This window comes from Elephas maximus, chromosome 10 (genome assembly GCF_024166365.1).
Source record: "Elephas maximus indicus isolate mEleMax1 chromosome 10, mEleMax1 primary haplotype, whole genome shotgun sequence".
Taxonomy (NCBI): Eukaryota; Metazoa; Chordata; class Mammalia; order Proboscidea; family Elephantidae; genus Elephas; species Elephas maximus.
In genome coordinates this window covers 28,165,909-28,187,119 of record NC_064828.1, presented here as the reverse complement: position 1 = coordinate 28,187,119, position 21,211 = coordinate 28,165,909, and the positions used below count along the sequence as shown (strand labels likewise).

General features: G+C 36.1%; 1 pseudogene; it reads left to right on the top strand.

Annotated features, from left to right (window-relative positions):
- The first annotated feature begins 10,430 nt into the window (after positions 1 to 10,430).
- Positions 10,431 to 11,365, top strand: LOC126084535 (olfactory receptor 4F3/4F16/4F29-like; annotated as a pseudogene).
- Positions 11,366 to 21,211: the final 9,846 nt, after the last annotated feature.

The window sequence follows — 21,211 nt, the reverse complement described above, 5'->3', positions numbered from 1 at the left end:
GGATAGGAAGATTTAACATTGTAAAAATGTCTGTTCTACCAAAAGCCATCTATATATACAACACAATTCCAATCCAAATTCCAACATTTTTTAATGAGATGGAGAAACAAATCACCAACTTCATATGGAAGGGAAAGAAGCCCTGGATAAGTAAAACATTACTGAAAAAGAAGAACAAAGTGGGAGGCCTCACTCTTCCTGATTTTAGAACCTATTATACCACCACAGTAGTTAAGACAGCCTGGTACTGGTACAACAACAGACATATTGACCAATGGAACAGAATTGAGAATCCAGACATAAATACATGACATATGAGCAATTGATATTTGACAAAGTCCAGTGTCACTGAATTGGGGAAAAGACAGTCTTTTTAACAAATGGTGCTGGCATAACTGGATATCCATCTACAAAAAAATGAAATAAGACCTATACCCCACACCATGAACAAAAAGTAACTCAAAATGGATCACAGACCTGAAAACAAAATCTAAAACGATAAAGATTGTGGAAGAAAAAATAGGGACAACATTAAGAGCCCTAATACATGGTATAAACAGTATACAAAACATTACTAAAAATGCTGAATAGAAACCAGATAACTGGGAGTTCCTAAAAATCAAGCACCTATGCTCATCCAAAGACTTCATCAAATGAGCAAAAAGACTACTTACTGACTGGAAAAATTTTCAGCTATGACATCTCCAACAAGTGCCTAATCTCTAAAATTTACATGATTCTGCTAAAACTCAACCACATAAAGACAAATAACCCAGTTAAAAAATGGGCAAAGGATATGAACAGGCACTTCACTAAAGAATACATTCACGCAGCTAACAGATACATGAGGAAATGCTCTCGATCCTTAGCCGTTAGAGGAAGGCAAATCAAAACTACAGTGAGATTCCATCTCGCTCCAACAAGGCTGGCATTAATCTGAAAAACACAAAATAATAAATGTTGGAGAGGTTGTGGAGAGATTGGAACACTTATACACTGCTGGTGGCAATACAAAATGGTACAACTGCTTTGGAAATCAATTTGGCACTTCCTTAAAAAACTAGAAATAGAATTACCATATGATCCAGCAATCCCACTCCTTGGAATATATCCTAGAGACATAAGATCCTTTACACGAACAGATATATGCACACCCATGTTCATGGCAGCACTGTTTACAATAGCAAAAAGTTGGAAGTAACCAAGGTGCCCATGAATGGATGAATGGATAAATAAACTATGGTGTATTCAAATAATGGGATGCTACACATCGATAAAGAACAGTGTTGAATCCATGAAACATATCATAACATGGAGAAATCTGGGGGACATTATGCTGAGTGAAATCAGTCAACTGCAAAAGGACAAATATTGTATAAGACCACTATTACAAGAACTGGAGAAACAGTTTAAGCAGAGAAGAAAATACTCTTTGATGGTTACGAAAGTAGGGAGGGCAGGAAGGAGGGAGGGGGTACTTGCTAATTAGATAGTATATGAGTTTTATTTTAGGTGAAGGGAAAGACAATACGCAATAAAGGAGAGGTCAACATAAATGGACTAAACCAATAACAAGGAAGTTTCCTTAAAAAACTGAACACTTCAATGGCCAGTATAGCAGGGGTGGGGGTTTGAGAACCATGGTTTCAGGGGACTTCTAAGTCAATTGGCATAATAAAACCTATTAAGAAGACATTCTGCACCCCACTATGGAGAGTGGCATCAGCGGTCTTAAATGCTAACAAGTGGCCATCTAATATGCATCAATGGGTCTCAACCTACCTGGAATAAGGAAGAATCAAGAACATCAAAGGCACAAAATAATTATGAACCTAAGAGACAAAAAGGAGGACCTAAACCAGAGACTACATCAGCCTGAGACCAGAAGAGCTAGATGGTACCTAGCCACAACCGATGACTGTCCTGACAGGGAACTCAACAGAGAAACCCTGAGGGAGCAAGAGAGCAGTGGAATGCAGACCTCAAAATCATGTAAAAAGACCAGACTTAATGGTCAGTCTGGGACTGGAGGAACCCCGGAGGCCATGGACCCCAGACTTTCTGTTACCCCAGGGCAGGAATCATCCCCAAAGCCAACTCCTCAGACAGGGATTGGACTGGAATAGGGGATGGAAAATGAGACTGGTGAAGAACAAGCTTCTTGGATTAAGTAGACACATGAGACTATCTTGGCATCACCTGTCTGGAGGGGAGATGAGAGGGCAGAGGTGTCCAGAAGCTACCCAAATGTACATGAGGAGAGAGAGGGGAGGGAAGTCCTGTGCTATCTCATCAGAGGGAGAGCAATTAGGAGTGTATAGCAAGGTGTATGTAAATTTTTGTATGAGAGACTGACCTGATTTGTAAACTTTCACTTAAAGCACAATTAAAAAAAAAAAAAAGATGAGGACTGAGAATTGATGGTTGGATTTCGATATGGAGGTCATGGGGGACCTTGAAAATCAAGATTTAGTGGGTTTCCTGGGAATACATCCTAATCGGAGCAGGTTTTAGAGAAAACAGGAGAGGAATTGGAGAAAGAATAGAGACAACTTTTTCAGGGGAGTTTGCTGCAAAGGACTTCTGGGAAATGGAACAGTAACCAGAAAGGGAAGTTGGGTCAAAAGATTTTAATAAGTAGGAACACAGCCCATGAGGGTTGATAATAGAAAGGAAAATGGGTGACATACAACAGGGAGGGGAAAATGCTGGAATGATATTCGAGCGCGCAAGAAAGAAGGTTGTAATGAACAAGGGGAGGGTTTGGTTTCAGATTTCTTTGTTGCCTTTGTCTTAGAGGAGAAAAGATTTCTGCTTTCTTAAACTAGAATTATGTATCCATTCTCAAAAATAATGTGCAGATAATTTTCTTTGTTGTTGTTGTGTTTGACTGATACTTCAGTTTGCCTCATAGAACGTGTTGGGCAATATTGTGCTTTTTTTCTGTCCTTTTGACACAATTTGTAGAAAGACTATGTAACCTTTAAAGAGGTATGGTGCAGAGAAGAATAAGAAAGAATTATTTAGTCCTGAGTTCAAAGATGAAAGCATACTTTATTAGCTATATAATTTGATTAAATACATAAATTGTTTGAAATAATGTGGCGATAACAATATTTACTCTGTAATGCTGTTCTGAGGATTGAATACAACCATGAAGAAGACAGATTTCCAAAATCACTTATTTTCATATTTTAAAATACTCAGACTTTTTAAATGAAAACTCATAAAATTCTACCTTCAAATTTCTTTTTCATACTTTTCCACATCTTTCACATTCTTAAGATGAGTATTTACTATTGAAATTATCATAAAATAATCAAAAATGAAAAATTTACATTAAATTTACTGTGTGATGCATCTGCAGTCACCGTAAAATAAAGACTGAAAATAGTTCTAGAGAAAGGCAAAAGGCCTCTTTTTCTAAGAAAATTACAGCCCTCTCATTAACTCTCATTAACAGCTTCTCCACTTGGCTACCCTGGGAAAACCAAAACCACTTTAGGTGGCAATTCCCCAGGCTAGGTAATCTTACTCTGGCAATCCCAGGTCGCTGCAGCATCATTTGGTCACTATTTTCTGGTGCTATGATTTTTTTTTTTTATTTTTATAATTAGCTTCTGCTCTTGTTGCGGCATTGTTTTATACACCTATTTGCATGTATCTTTCATCATCCTTCATAGGATCCAGTTGATTATTTGGGGATCATACTGAATCTTTAATGGTGCTGTTCTCTTAGTTCTCTTGGCAAAACAGGTAGGTGCGAGGAATAAAAATAGTAAAAAAAATAAAAAGAAAGAGCCACATTTTCTCTATTCTAAGGTAGAAGTGGTTTTGATGATGTGAGCTCTGCTCTGTTACAGCAGTCTCTTAGCTGGTCCTCCTTTCTTCCTTGTTATTTCCTTCCAATTATTTGTCACACTGACAGATGAATCCTCTTCCTGAGCTCTGGCCTCATTAATTCCTTGCTCCTAAGTCTTCATTTGCTCCCCTTTATTTGTTAATGATGCTCAGTCATCTTAGAGCCTAAGGTCAGGCACAACTAACCTCAACCTTCTTTCTCATCTTACTTTCCACTCTGAAACAATTTCTATTCTCCAGGCAATCTGCCCTCTTCACCATTATCCCAGTATACCCTGAACTTGCCTGTCATTTCTCATGTTCTACCATTTGTTTGACATGATGCCTCAATCTCTATCTTTATGTATCGTAATATTTACTGTTGGCTAAAACTCTTTTCAAATGCCACCTTTTCTGCGTTATCTTCCCTGATCACCAGACCTGCAGTTATCTGCACCCACTTAAGTAAAAAATTTTTTTTTTTACCCACTTAAAAAAAAAAAATCAATGACACTCCTAGACATATATTGTACTATACCTGTTAGCTATTTACCTAGTTCACGAGAAGTTTTGTCTAAGTACCTCAGTAAATAAATTTTAAATTAATAAAATAATTAAATGGAAAGGCAAGGTGGAATGGGAAAAAATAGAACTAGGAGTACCTTGGACTTGAGTTGCCATCTGCATCCATAACTGATTAATTGATGTGCATAATAAAGTATCTTTGTTTTTTTCCACTTGTCCAATGTTAGCAATAGCTGTGGCTAAAGAATGCTAAGTGGGTCTTGAAAATTGTAGTTTGGGATCAAAAGTCTTATTTTCTGAGAGGCTGGTATTTGTGGGCTTGCCTTCCCTTCCTTGGCAAGTTTATATAGATATTTATCTGGATGGGCACACACTTTGGAAATTCCACATAGCACCCTCTCCCTCCCTATGCAGATACAAATAACCAGTGTTATCTGTGGTTGTCAGGAAAGGCTTCAAAATAGTTTGTGTGAGACTTGTCTTTGGCTTTCGCTGTAGGGAGAATGATGGTTGGGGAAATGGCACAATCTGACAAATTGTCAGAGGATAAGCTTCTCACAATGCAGGTCCTGGTCAGTGTCTCCACTTAGGAACAAATTATTCTTAAGGAAGCCTTTCAAACTACTGGATGCCAGCATGTATATGAAAGCTTGTGCTGAAACGAGGTCTGGTTTATTACCTCAGAGAAATGAATTCAGAATTTGAGGGTTTTTTAATTATTAATTTAGAACTTGAATATGTAGCTAGTTCCCACTGTGTAATAGATTTCACTGTGTTAGTTTTATATATCATATCACCTAGTTCTTACCATACCCTTCAAGGGAGGTATTATTATCTTCTTTTTCAAATGAGGAAACTGGGTTCAGAGTGGCTAAGTAACTTTTCCATGCCCATGTAGCAAATGAGTGATGGATCCTGGATTAGAAAATGGGCCTGGCTGACTTCAGAGCCCAAGCTATTTATAGCTCTATTGTTATATAAGAAAGGCAATCCATGAAATTTTGTGTTTTTACGGTTTTTCATGAAGAGAGAGGTGGAAATTTCCAAATGGTTTCTGGATTTTCAAAGGTGAACATTCAGCCACTTGATCAGTCCACTCCAAAGAAGACCAATTTTTGGAAGCTGATTCAGTGTGACCCTCAGTAGCAGCAGCTGACTGGACAGAGAATCCTTCTGGGATAGCAGAACACACAGAAACATACTATGAGGAGGATTCCGTGTGCCTGTAGTGTGTTGTTCAGTATACATCATTCTCCTGTTTACTATATGCTAACTGGTTGCTGTCAGGTAGATTATGACTCATGGCAACCCCATGTGTGTCAGAATACTCTGTGTTCCATAGGGTTTTCAATGGCTGATTGTTTTGAAGTAGATTGCCAGGGCTTTCTTTTGAGGTGCCTCTGGGTGGACTCAAACCTTCTACTTTTTGGTTAGCAGCCAACCGTGTTAACCATTTGCATCATCCAAGGACTCCTAGGAAATGTTAGGTTCCTCAAATCATGTTGTGTTAGTTGCTGTTGAGTGGATTTCAACCCATGGTGACCCCATGTGTGCAGAGTAGAACTGTTCCGTAGGGTTTCTCAAGGCGATGACCTTTCAGAAGCAGATCACCAGGCCTGTCATCCAAGCCACCAACCTTTCTACTATCCTTAAATCATAGTAACTGTTATAATTTATGTCATAATTTACATTTGTATCATTGTGCATATTTCTTCTTTTTCCTTTCCTTCCAATTCCTCTTTTCACCTTCTTTCTACTTTTTTTTTCCTGCTTCTCAGATTATGTATTGCCAAAGCGTCACAAAACACTTGAGTGTTGGATATAGGTTTGCAAGTGGATGTTTCTTTCTGATCTCCTATTCTTATATTTTTTGTAAGGAGCCATGGTGACATGATGGTTAAGGACTTGGCTGCTAACTGAAAGGTAGGCAGTTGGACCCTCCAGTGGCTCCCTGGGAAAAAAGACATGGTGATCTGCTTCCACAAAGATTATAGCCTAGGAAACCCTATAGGAAGTTCTACTCTGTCATATAGGGTTTCTATGAGTTAGGATTAGACTTGATGCCACATAGCAACAACAACGTAGGTTATATAGAAATTCATTTTCAAGCTCACTCTGAAGAAGAGTCGCAATCAATTTTTTTTATAACATATAAGATAAAGATTATCTTTAGCTGCCTTCTGAATAGTGACTATTACTTATGCTTACTATTAAATTTTGAAATGGTAAGTATTCTTCTCTGCATGAGAAATCTAATGGAAAAAGTTATAGTGTGAGGAGGTGTTATTGCACCATCTCTCATTGAAGAAATATTTACGAATTTTCCTATCTAGTTATGAGTTTTGGGTGATATACAAATGAAATTTTTAAAGCTTTATAGTTAATGGCAAAACACTCTTCAGATTACAAATAGAGGTGTTCTCTACTTTCTATATAATTGCCATTCATATTTAAAGGAACAGATCACATTCCGTCTTCTTTCTTTCTAGCAACCCTGGCTCCTTTCTTTAAACTTCTATTATACTTTTCTCACACATTCAACAAATAATTTCTCTACTGTTCATATGACATATTGTATGTTGCCTTATATTGCAGCTACTATGTGTGCAATTTGTGTCTTTCCAAATGGTTTCTTGAGTTTGTGACATACGGACATTAGAAAAACAAACCCTGACCATTATGGACTGGAAATGTCAAGGAAGTTATTATTGGAAAGTCGAGAGTTTTTCTTAACTTTTAAGAAAAGCAAAATTTAGAGAGGTAGGAAAAATGGTGTGATAACGAATATTCTTTAAAAAAAATTTACTGTTGTTGTGTCCATTCAAATGAGCATCAAAATAAGGAGAATGAGCACACTACATGTGGCAGCAATGATTATGCATGCAGTTTACTCTTAACACTTAATTGCTTGCTGTTGTATATAAATAGTATTTAATTATTTTTGGCATGTACGATAATTTAGTGCAAATAATAATTTGTGTACATCCTTTTGATTTATGTTAGCTTTAATCTAGAAAATCACATTTTAAATTTTGATTTTTTTTTTTTTTTGTTCTTCTTTCATAGGTTATTTTCTACAGCGTCTGTAATTTGTGGATCAGGAACCCAGACACCTAGGTTTTGGTCCCCAATTCTGACACTATTGTGAATATGGGCAATTCCGCTTACATTTTTGGGTCTAAAATTTTTCATCTGAATAATGGTCAACCTGGACTGGGTCATCTCTTTGATCTAAGTAGCTGAATGATATCACTAGGTACTTGTCTTAGCCGTCTAGTGCTGCTATAACAGATATACCACAAGTCGATGGTTTAAACAAAGAAAAGTTTATTCTCTCACAGTCCAGTAGGCTAAAAGTCTGAATTCAGTGCGCCAGCTCCAGGGGGGAAGCCTTTCTCTCTCTGTCGGCTCTGAGGGAAGGTCACTGAGATGCATCAGCCTTCCCTTGGCCCTGGAGCATCTCAGCAGAGGAACCTCAGGTCCAAAGGACCCGCTCTGCTCCTGGCGCTACTTTCTTGGTGATACGAGGTCCCCATGTCTCCCTGCTCGCTTCTCTCTTTTATATCTCAAAAGAGATTGGCTTAAGACACTATCTAATCTTGTAGACCTTATCAATGTAACTGCCACTAATCCATCTTATTATATCATAGTGATGGGATTTACAACACATAGGGAAGTCACATCAGATTATAAAATGGTAGACAATCATACAATAATACAAGGGAATCATGACACAGCCAAGTTGACAGATAGTTTGGGGGACACCATTCAATTCATGACAGTACTGATGATTTTCCATGCAAAAGTCTTGATTTTTGTCCCTATAAGTTGTTGATTTTGCTGAGTTTCCTGGCCCTCTCACCAGTGCTTCAGTCATCTACCCATGCATTTTCATCCCATTAGTTGTTTTCTATTTTGTCTGCTCTTTACACAGTGAGCAGTATATATGGTTTCCTGTACTTCAGGCCAGGCACACAGATTTCTGAGAACTGAAGGGCTTGAGGCTATAGAAAGTATGTATCTTGGGACCATGGACAGTAGGCTTAGAAGGTGATAGCAAAATCATTTAGTTTCATTAAGCATGGAGAGATTAAGCTCAGTGGTGGTGATTTAGATTCGGGTCAGGGCACCATGAAGGCTTCTGGGAATTGTGGGGCATAGAGATGTGCAACGATGGAGGAGCCCATCAATTAGGCAAGGCTTTTTGTGAGAAGAAGATCCTTTAGATTTCTAAAGCTGTGTCTGCAAAAAGATATGGATGCCAGTAAACTTATTCTTCTGCATCCCAGAAACTTCTAAAGGAATAGACCTTCAGAATCTGTTTTCAGGACTCATCTTCTACTGGAAATTAATTAGGGTGGGTATATGGGCACAAAGAAAGGGAACCCTCTTTACTGTCTCCATAGCTTCTTCCCCCAACCCAAAGATGTTTTCAAAACTTAAAAAGCACTAACCCTGTAGCGTCAGCTTTAGTTGGATATGCTCAAGAACAAAGATAAAGCTCTGGTTCCCTCATATAATGTTACTTATTGAAGGTGATAACCTTCTTTTCATTTCATAGTTGGATAAAAACTTAAAAATACAATGATCTTGGAGATATGACATATTTGCACGGATTTCAGACACAGTAAGCATGATGACATAAAATATCAGAGCAGGTTGATATTGAAGGAAGGCGCTAAATTAAGGGAAGCACTAAATAAAAGGATAGGGAATACTACTGAGCAGAAAAAGGGAACATACAGGTGGGGCACTGATAAAGACAAACTTAACATTTCAGGGTTTCCAAGTGCTGGCCGTAAACACCTCACTGTGTGTGAACAAGTAAAAGTGTGCAGATGTATTTCACATTCTTTGTGGCTATAGACTTAGGCATATGTCTTAGGAGAAACTAGTGACATCCCAAATATTTGTACATTCCTTAGACTTGGATCAAAGTCTTACAGGGTCAGATGTAGGCTCCAAAGGTAACTTTATTGAGTGTTGTAAGACTGTGTGCGATTTTTACCAAACTTTTAAGAAATGGGAAGACAGAAATGCAGTGAACCTGATCAAACACGAAGAAAAAGAGTGATCATTCTATCTCTGATAAAGCGCACATACTCTCCTCTCTGCTGCAACTCTTACCTGGCTCTGATATTTCATATACCCCCCTTTTATTTATCTTAATCTCTATATACATCCTATCGTTTCATTTGTTTCTCCTTAATTTAGTCCCATCTCATGTTTCAGACAATCCTTACTTCCATGGGTAACCCATCAATTAATCACAATTAGTATTTCCCCTCAACCGTACCTTCTGAGTATAAATTCTGTGGGGTGGATTATATGGAAGTGAGCATAAAATGGAGGCTTAAGTCAGGTCAGATATGATATAAAAAGCTGCTTAATTTCCCTTTGGGGGCAATTACCAAAGCGATAAACCAAACCCCTTGTCATTGGGTCCATTCCGACTCACAGGATAGAGTAGAACTACCCCGTAGAGTTTCCAAGGAGTGCCTGATGGATTTGAACTGCTGAACTTTTTGGTTAGCAGCTGTAGCAATTAATCACTATGCCACCAGGGTTTCCTGAGGGCAATTTAATAAATTTATTCCCATCTATATTTTTATGCAAAGAACACAGTGTTATACTTTTTTTTTTTTTTGCCAGCCATGCCCCCTCCTCATGAGTTATTTTTGTAAGTAAGCTATGCTAATAATATTCACTACTCTTTTTGCAAATAAGGTTATATTCTTGCTGGTATATTTTATTTCTTGCTGCAGGAACCTCTGAAGCTTTTGTTCTTGCCTAATTCTCTAATATTATTTGATGCTATGAGAGATTTTGCTGATAGTTCTAATTATCATGTGTACTCTTGACTTGTGCTTATGTCAGAATTGTCACTATCATCATTATCATCATTACTGAGCAAGTGTGAAGAATTGGATGACCGTGTAATTCTCATTTAGAATGTGAACGCTGCAACATAAATGATTAAGGTCACTCTCATCCCTAACAATCAAAATTTCCTCCTCATTTTCTTAATTCTCATAATTTCAGTGGCAGCCCCATTGGATGGATCAATGGATGGAGGGAATCACTCTGTGGTGTCTGAGTTTGTGTTTCTGGGGCTCACCAATTCATGGGACATCCAGCTTTTCCTCCTGGTGTTCTCCTCTGGGCTCTATGTGGCAAACATGGCTGGAAACATCCTCATTGTGTTTTCTGTGACCACTGATCCTCACTTACATTCCCCTATGTACTTCCTATCGGCCAGTCTCTCCTTCATTGACCTGGGGACCTGTTCCACTACTTCCCCCAAGATGATTTATGACCTTTTCAGAAAGTGCAAAGTCATCTCCTTTGGGGGCTGCATTACTCAGGTCTTCTTCATCCATGTCATTGGTGGTGTGGAGATGGTGCTGCTCATAGCCATGGCTTTTGATAGATATGTGGCCATATGTAAACCTCTTCACCACCTCACCATCACGAGCCCATGGATATGCATTCTGTTTCTGGCTGCTGCCTGGGCCCTTGGTATTACTCACTGTTCCAACTGGCATTTATAATTAATTTACCCTTTTGTGACCCTAATGTATTGGACAGTTTTTACTGCAACCTACCCAGGCTCCTCCGACTGGCCTGCAGAGATACCTATGGACTGCAGTTCATGGTCACTGTCAACAGTGGGTTCCTTTGTGTTGGATCTTTATTAATACTTGTTACCTCCTACATCTTCATTCTTTTCACTGTTTGGAAACATTCCTCAGGTGGTTTGTCCAAGGCCCTCTCCACTCTGTCAGTGCATATTACTGTGGTCTTTTTTTTCTTTGGTCCAACCATGTTTGTCTATACATGGCCACATCCCAATTCACAGATGGACAAATATCTTGCTCTCTCTGATGCAGTTATCACTCCTTTTCTAAATCCAGTCATCTACACATTCAGAAATAAAGAGATGAAGACAGCAATGAAGAGAGTTTTCAGACCACTAGTGATTTTTAGAAAGATTTCATAGATAATATTATAAGGTAATTATCCCAAGCATTATTGACCTCAAGTTCTTATATCTGACATTTTAGATTAGCTGTTTTAATGCATAAACAACAAAATGGAGTATTACCACAGTCATTAAGAATGTTCTTCTTCCTGATGAAGAAGGAAGGATTTAGACAAAATGTTAATTCAAAACTTATGTTAACTCAGCTGGGGTTGCACAAATAAGTACTAATTTTAGTCATTTCTCTCTAGCTGGTTTCTTTGCTTCCTTTTTTTCTCAAGGTAATCAGTTTATTATTGTGTTTTAAATTACCCATATATTTCTTCATAATCTGGTTCTATATGTAAACAAGATGCTAATTATTCACCTGCCACCATTTATCTATATTTTTGCCATTAATGGTATTTATTTTTTTTTTTTTAGTATATCTCATTCAAACTCTTCAGCCTATTAAAAGCCATCAGCTTTCTCTTTATGATTTGGAAGGCATAGTTATTTTGTCTCTCAGGAAATTTTTTCTGTTCAGATTGTTCTTCAAATAGTTAAAACAATCTGATTTCAGATGATACGAGCTTGAAATTTTACTATTCATCCAAAGGAGTGTTATCGTCTCCTGTTTCTTTGTGTTCTGTTCCCTACCACTTGTCTCACTGCTTTTTCTTAGATATCTTCCCTCATTATCACTCAATGTTTTTCATAGTTGTTGATGTAACCCCTTTTGGGAAGAACTTTGAAAAGCCTAAATTAATGACAGCCACTGGTTTCCTTTTGTTCACATACATATGTATATAAATGAACTAGAAATTATTATTCCTTTCATTCAACTGTACCCTCTAATGATATTTTGTTTACTATGTATCTGGCATTGTGATATTTCCTTGAAAAACACCTAAAATTTCCAAAATTTATGGCTGGGAAGAATTATAGTTGGAGAGATAAATGAATCAAACATTTGTAATACAAATGAAAATCATATATGAGATTATCAGTCCAGGCCAAAATGTTATAAGCCCATTACAGCCTATATTTCCCATTATAATTATATCTAAACACTCTGAAAAGAAATGATAAAACAACTATCTAACTATCTGAGGACAAGTAAAACAAAATTAATGAAAAGGTAGTGTTTAAAGAGAAGAATCAAATCGTGAAGATGCAACCCTCAGGAGGTTAGCTTCTTGGATTTTTCCCTCTTTTCTCTCCTGACTTTTACCTGCGGACAGGCCCCAGATGTAGAGCTACATTTGCCATAATAAAGGCAGAAAAAACTCCAAGAGAAAATGAAGCATTATGTCCACACAGCTGTGAAAACTGGCTTCTGCAAGCTGGAGGTTGTGTGTGGGGAATATTTTTGCTTTTTTACCATATCTTTTTTTCTCCCTGTCCTATTCTAGGGTAGCCTCAGTTGCAAAGCTGTGGCAGTGGAACATGCTAAACTCTGAGAGAAATTCCATTTTCCTAGACAAACATACTGGAAAGAATTTCTGTCATTCAGTGAGTGTGAAAGTAATTCTCATTTTTTTTTCCCCACTTTACCACATTGCTCCAAGGCCAGGGCCCAGTTATGAAGCCACAGCACAGCAGAATGTAGGCAGGTAAAACTCCCAGAGAAACTCCATTTTTGTGGCCAGAGGATGATGAAAAGGAGCCCCTGGAAGTTAAAGAGTGCATGAGGATTCTTGGTGATGACAGACTTTGAGAAAGGTATTTGTTTCTCCTTTGGTGTATGAATCCACAGATGTGTAAGACGGGTCTCTTAGCTGTTCATGCTTAAGACAGACTCAAAGCACCATAGTAAGACCTTTGTAACTGAACTATAGTATAAAATCCACTGCCCAAGTCCCAGACTAACCAACGTGTATCACATGAGTGGGATAGATTCAAAGTAGCATAGCCAAGGCTTTGAAACCAGAACCAACATCGAAACCACTACCAACAGAAAGTGCAACAGGACTTATGATCTACCTAACTGACTGCCTACTGAAACAAATGACAACAATAAAAGATTCTCCAGGAAATTTTGACAGCACCCAGAGTCTCACAACATAATATATTCAAATTGTCCAAGATAAAATCTAAAATTACTTCACATGTAAACGATCATGAAAATGTGAACAAATCCCAAGGAAAATGATAATCAACAGATGACAATCCAGAGATGAATGAGATGCTGGAATTGTCAGAGAAATAATCCAAAGCAGCTAATATTACTATGATTCAGGAGCAAAGAGAAAGACAGTTTAAATTAAAAGAAACATAGATGTACTCAGCAGAGATACAGAAACTAGAAAAAGAATGACATGAAAATTCTAGAACTGAAAAATACAATATTTGAAATAAAAAAAATTCACTGGATTGGTTCAATAGCAGATAGAGATGACAGAGAAAAGCAGCAGTGAACCTGAAGATATATCAATAGAAATTTTGCACTCTGAAGAACAGAGATTAAAAATATTCAATCCGAAGCACAGAGATCCAAAAGAAGCAAAAGGGACATGAGAAACAATATAAAAAGAACCAACATTCTTGTCATAAAGTTTCAGAGAGGGGAAAGAGATTTGTATAGAAAAGAATCTTTGAAGAAATACTAGTAAAAAAACTTTTCAAATTTATTGAAGGACATAAATTTAATGATTTAAGAAGCTCAGCAAAGCCATGTAGGATACATTCAAGGAATGTAATGGGATATGTTGTCCAGAATCATTGTAATAAATATTGAAAGATGCTGAGGAAAACAGACACACTACATATGGGTAATGATTATAAAATCAGCAGATTTCTCAGAAAAAAATATGGAGGCCAGAAGACGGGTAAACTGCAGAAATAATGAACAGGAATGGTAAGTCTATGGGTAAATATATAAGGACTATTCTCCTTCTGCCAAATGCTCTAAAATATTTTTGAATGTTAAAGGCAAAAATTATAACATTGTATCATGAGATTTTCAGATGTGGAATTTTCAGATCATGGAATTTATAAATGTAATACTTATGATGGCTGCTAAATAAAACACGGAGGGTAAAGAGAACTATATCATTGTAAAGTTTTTACATTTGTTTGAAATGGTAAAATATTAAATCTAAATAGGCTGTAAAAGGTTAAGTATGCATATTGTAATCCCTAGAGAACCACTAATACAGCAACAACAAAAGACAACAACAAAGACATATATCCAATAGTCAATATAAAAATTTAAATCAAATTCTAAAATTTACTCGAATAATTTAAAGGAGGCAAGAAAGGGGAGAAAAGTGAAGTAAAAACAGAAGGGACAAACAGAAAATAAGTGGTAAAATGGAAGATCTAAATGTAACCATATTAATAACTGACCTAAACACAGCAATGAAAGAGAGGTTTTCATACTGAAATAAAAAAGACCCAATTATATTCTGTCTCCACGACACCCATTTTAAATGTAAACAAATAGGTAGGTTAAAAGTAAATGGAAAATATATCATGTAAATGTTAATCAAAAGAAAATGGGAATGGTTATATTAATATTAAACAAAGTAGACTTCAGAAAAAAGGTACTAGAGATAAAAATGGACATTACACATTTATAAATGGGTTGATTCACCAAAAAGACATAAAAATCATAAATATGTTTGCTCTTAATTACAGAGATTCAAAACACATGAGACAAAAATTGATAGAACTAAAAAGAGGAATAGACAAATACACATTTATACTCAGACACACCTCTCTATAACTGACAGAGCAAATATACAAAGAAATCAGTTAGGAGATGGAAGACCTAAATGACACTATCAGCCAACTTAATCTAAAAATCATTTATAGGATATTCCATTCAATAACTGCAGAGTGCAGTTTTTTTTTTTTTTTTTTTTTTCAAGTGCACATAGAACAATTCACCAAGATACACCATATTCTGGAGCATTTGACAAACCTTATCAAAATTAACTCATAGTGGCCCCAAATTAAAAAAAAAAAAATGAACTAATAAAAAAAATACATTCTTTGACAATAGCAGGATTAAACTAAAAATAAGGAATAGAAAGATATCTGGAAACTCTGCAAATATTTGAAGATTAAGCAACAAACTTCAAACAGCACATGAGTCTAAAGGTAGTCATAAAGGAAATTACAATATATTTTGAGTTGAATAAAAGTAAAAATACAATATCAAAATTCACAGGATGCAACTAAAAGAATACTTAGAAGGGAGTTTATAATATTAAATGTTAACAGAAGGTAAGGAAGTTATTAAGTCAATATTCTTTCACCTTAAGAAATTAAAGAAAAAGAAAAGTAAATACAAACAAGCAGAAGAAAAGAAATAATGATAATAGCAAAAATTTGAAAATAGAAAAATCTATAAAGTAATAATGCTATGGTTTTTTGGAAGAGATGAATAAAATTGAGAAACCCATAACCAGAGTGACCAAGAAAAAAAGACAAGACTAAATTACCATTATCAGCAATGAAAGATGTGACTTCACTACACACTCTACATACATTAAGAATATAATAATGAAATGCTATAAGTAACTCGTGACCATAATTTTGACAAATTAATGTTCTAATTCCTAGGAAGACAAAAACTACCAAAGCTCACTTAAGAAGAAATAGGTAACTCAGATAGTCTTATATCTCTTACGGAAATCAAATTCTTAGTTATAAACCCATCCAACAGAGAAAACTCCAGGCCCAGATGATTTCATTGGCAAGGTCTACCAAGCATTTCAGCAAGAAATAACATCAACTTACCAATCTTTTTCAGAAAATAGGAAGGAAACACTTCTCAGTTCAAAATATGAGGCCAAAATTGCTCTGATATCAAAACTATACAAAGACATTTCAAAAACAGAAGCCTACAGGCCAATATCCATGATGACCACAAACTCAAAAATACTCAACAACATACTATGAAATCAAATTCAAACATGCATAAAAAAGGATAAATGCATCACAGCAATGGGGGCATTATCCAACGAATGCAAGGCTAGCTTAGTAGTTAAAAACAACTCAACAGACTAAAAACGTAATACCACATGATTGCCTTAATAGATGCAGAAAAAACATTTGACAAAATTTAGTATCTATTCATAATAAAAAACCCTCACCAAAAGGAACAGAAAAGAATTTCCTTAATCTGACCAAAGGCATCAATAAAAATCTACAGCTAACACCATATTCAATGGTGAAAGACTCAGTGCTTTTTCCCTAAGATTGAGAACAAGGCAGTGGACAAGAAGGGGAAAAATATCATGCCCACAATTTTACAGATGAGCAAACAACAAAGAACACACAGCCCGCCTGCTCAGACATAAGAAACAAAATAAAAAAGCGGGCTGAAACACAAAACTCTACAATCAAGAAACAAAGAAAATAACTACTGAATATCCTGAGAAAGCAAACAATACCAAAACATATTTTTTTTTTTTTTTTAAAAAGGAGAGGACAGTTCCAGTAGGTGTCTAAAATGAAACACCAGATGGCTTTGCAGTAGAAGAAAAGGCACTAGAATTACCTGACAGGCAATTCAAATCTCTAATATTCAGAGCCGTCCAAGAGTTGAGGCAAATAGCTGACAAAAATGAGAAAAAAATGACAAATTCATGGAAAATACAGACAAAAATGGAAAAATTCAGGAAAATAATACAGAAGCAAAATATCAAAATAAATTCACAAGTAGAAATCATACAAAAACAACTAGAAATCCAAAAGATAAACAAGATATCAGAAATGGACAGTGCCATAGAAGGGCTGAGGAGCAGGTTTGAAACGATGGATGACAGGATCAGTGAAATTGAAGAAAAACACTTGAATACAACTCAGTTTGGGGAAAAATCAGAAGAAAGAAAGAAGAAAAATGAAGAAACCCTGAGAATTATGTGGGATACAATCAAAACAAAAAAATTTGCAAGGGATCGGAGTTCCAAAACGGGGGGAGAAAATGGAAAACACAGAGAGGATCATTGCAGAATTGCTGACAGAAAAGTTCTCTAGTATCAAGAAAGATGAAAAGCTGACCATCCAAGAAGCTCAACAAACCCCATATAGGATAGATCCCTAAAGAAAATCACCAAGGTATATCATAATCACACTCACTAAAACCAAAGATGAAGAAAAAATCCTGCGAGCAGCTTGAGAAAAACAAAGTCACATACAGAGGAGAAACAATAAGACTAAACCCTGATTATTTAGCAGAAACCAGGCAGACAAGGGGCAATGGAATGACATATATAAAATCTTGAAAGAAAAAACTTGCCAGCCAAGAATAATATATACTGCAAAACTCTCATTCAAATATGATGGTGAAATTAGGACATTTCCAGATAAACAGAAATTAAGGGATCATGTAAAAACCAAATGAAAGTTACAAGAGCTATTAAAGGGAGTCCTCTGGTCTGAGAACAAACAATATCAGACCACAGCCTGAATCTAGGATGCTAGATTGTATCAGCCAGACACTAACCTAGGAAATGAACTATCAAGGACTATCCAAAACCAAAAGAATTACAACAGGGAACCAAGAGGTTAATCTGTAAATGACAAAAACATCAGAACAATAAAAGAGGGAATAAACAGTGTAGGTATAGAACTTTCTAAAAGAAAGGAAGGCAAGGTGATACCAAATAATAATAGACTGGTTCAAACCTAGGAAGATAAGGGTAAATTTCAAGGTAACCACAAAGAAAGTCAGCAAGCCTACACATCAAAATAAAGAAGAAAAACATAAAGTCTCAGTAAAACAAAAGAAAAAAAAAATCCACAAACAAAAGGAATTCAGCACAGGAGAGTAACATGAACAAAGAAAATATCAGCACCATAAAATAAACAAACAAACAAAAACAGTACTACATAATTACAGCAATAAACTCACACCTATCAATAATTACACTGAATGTAAATGGCCTAAATGTACCTGTAAAGAGACAGGGTCAGAACGGATAAAAAAAAAAAAAAAAAAAACCAGGATCCATCCACATGCTATGTATAAGAGACACACCTTAGGAATAAAGATGTAAATTTATTAAAAATCAAAGGATGGAAAAAAAACATATCGAGCAAATAACTACCAAAAAAGAGCAGGAGTGGCAATACTAGTCTCAGATAAAATAGACTTAAAAACAAAATCCACTACAAAAGACAAAAAGGGCACTATATGATGATTGAAGGGACAATCCAGCATGAAGACTTAACCATAATAAATGTCTACGCACCCAATGACAGGGTTCCAAAATACATAAAACAAACTAACAGCAAGGAAAAGACAAATTGACAGTTCCACAATAATAGCAAGACTCTTCAACACACCACTCTGGGTAAAGGACAGAACATCTACAAAGAAACTCAACAAAGATACAGAAGAGCTAAAGGGCACAATCAGCCAACTTGACCTCATAGACATATACAGAGCACTCCACCCAACAGCTGCAAAATACACATTATTTTCCAATGCACATGGAACAGTCTCCAGAATAGACCATATCTTAGGCCACAGAGCAATCCTCAACAAAATCCAAAACACTGGGATAATACAAAGTATCTTCTCTGACCACAACACCATCAAAGTAGAAATTAACAACAGGAAGAGCAAGGAAAAAAAAAAAAAATTACAAATAGAAACTGAATAACACCCTGCTTAAAAATCACTGGGTAATAGAAGAAATCAGAAATGGAATCAAAAAATTCCTAGAATCAAACAAGAATGAAAACACATCATACCAAAACCTTTCAGACACAGCAAAGGCAGTCCTCAGAAGTCAATTTATAGCAATAGATGCACATATCAAAAAAAGAAGAAAGGGATAAAATCAGAACATTAGCTTGAACAAATACAAAGAGAACAGTAAAAGGAGCCCACAGGCACCAGAACAAAGGCAATAATAAAGATCAGAGCAGAAATAAATGAAATAGAGAATAGAAAAGCAATAGAACGAATCAACAAAACCAGAAGTTAGTTCTTTGAAAGGATCAACAAAATTGACAAACCATTGGCCAAACTGACCAAAGAAAAACAGGAGAGGATGCAAATAACCCAAATAAACAAAATCGGGGACATTACAACAGACCCAACTGAAATAAAAAAGGATCATAACAGAGTATTATGAAAAACAATACTCCAACAAATTTGAAAACTTAGAGGAAATGGACAAATTTCTAGAAACACATTACCTACCCAAACTAACACAAAGTGATGTTGAAAATCTGAACAGACCCATAACAAGAGAAGAGATTGAAAAGGTAAAAAAACAAACAAACAAAAAACTCCCAAGAAGCAAAAGCTCTGGCCCAGATGGCTTTGGGGGAGAATTCTCCCAAGCATTCAGAGAAGAGCTTACACCAGTACTACTCAAACTATTTCAGAGCATAGAAAAGGAACTGATACTTCCAAATTCATTCTATGAAGCCAGCATAACACTGATGCCAAAACCAGGCAAAAAAACACAAAAAAAGAAAATTGCTGACCAATGTCTCTCATGAATATAGATGCAAAAATTCTCAGCAAACTTCTAGCCAATAGCATTCAGCATCATAGCAAAAAAATAATACACCATGACCAAGCAGGATTCATACCAGGCATGCAAGGATGGGTTAACATTAGAAAATCAATCAACGTAATCCACATCAAAAACAGGAAAAAAAAAAAAAAAGAGTAACATAGTCATCTCAATCGATGCAGAAAGGCACTCATTCCTGATTAAAAACTCTCAATAAAACAGATATAGAAGAGAAATTTCTCAACATAATAAAGGGCATCTATGCAAAACCAACAGCCAACATCATTTTCAATGAAAAGAGGCTGAAAACATTCCCCTTGAGAACACAAACAAGACAAGGATACCCTTTATCAGCACTCCTATTTAACATTGTGTTGGAACTCCTAACTTGAGCAATAAGGCAAGAAACAGAAATAAAAGGCATCCAAATTGGTAATGAAGAAGTTAAACTGTCCCTATTTGCAGATGATATACTATGCATAGAAAACCCAAAGGATTCCATGAGAAAACTACTGGAACTAATAGAAAGGTTCAGCAGAGCACCAGGATACAAGATAAACATAAAAAATCAGTTGGATTCCTATACACCAATAAAGAGAATGATGAAAAGGACATCTGGAAAACAATACGATTTATAATCGCCCCTAAAAAATAAAATACTTAGGAATAAATCTAACCAGGGATGTAAAAGACCTATACAAAGAAAACTACAAAATACTACTGCAAGAAACCAAAAGAGATCTACATAAATGGAAAAACATACCATGCTCACGGATAGGTATACTCAACATTGTGAAAACGACAATTCTACCTAAAGCAGTACAAATACAATGCAATCCGGATCCAAATACCAACAACATTCTTTAAAGAGATGGAAAAAATTATCATTAACTTTATACAGAAAGGGAAGAAGCCCCAGATAAGTTAAGCACTATTAAAAAGGAGAATTAAGTAGGAGGACTGGCATTACCTGGCCTCAGAACCTACTCTACAGCTACAACAATCAAAACAGCCTGGTCCTGATACAATGACAAATACACGGACCAATGGAACAGAATTGAGAACCCAGATGTAAATCCAGCCACCTGGGGTCACCTGATCTTCTACAGGGGCCCAAAGTCCACAAAATGGACTTTTTAAACAAATTGTGCTGACAAAACTGGATGTCCATTTGCAAAAAAATGAAACAGGACCCATACCTCACACCATATATAAAAACTAATTCAAACTGGATCAAAGACCTATATGTAAAGCCAAAAACTATGAAGTTCATAGAAGAAAAAATAGGATCAACACTAACTAGAGGCCCTAATACACAGCGTTAACAGGATATAAGCCACAACCAACAGCATGGACTGAGGGAACATCTAGCTCAATTGACATAACATAGTTTATA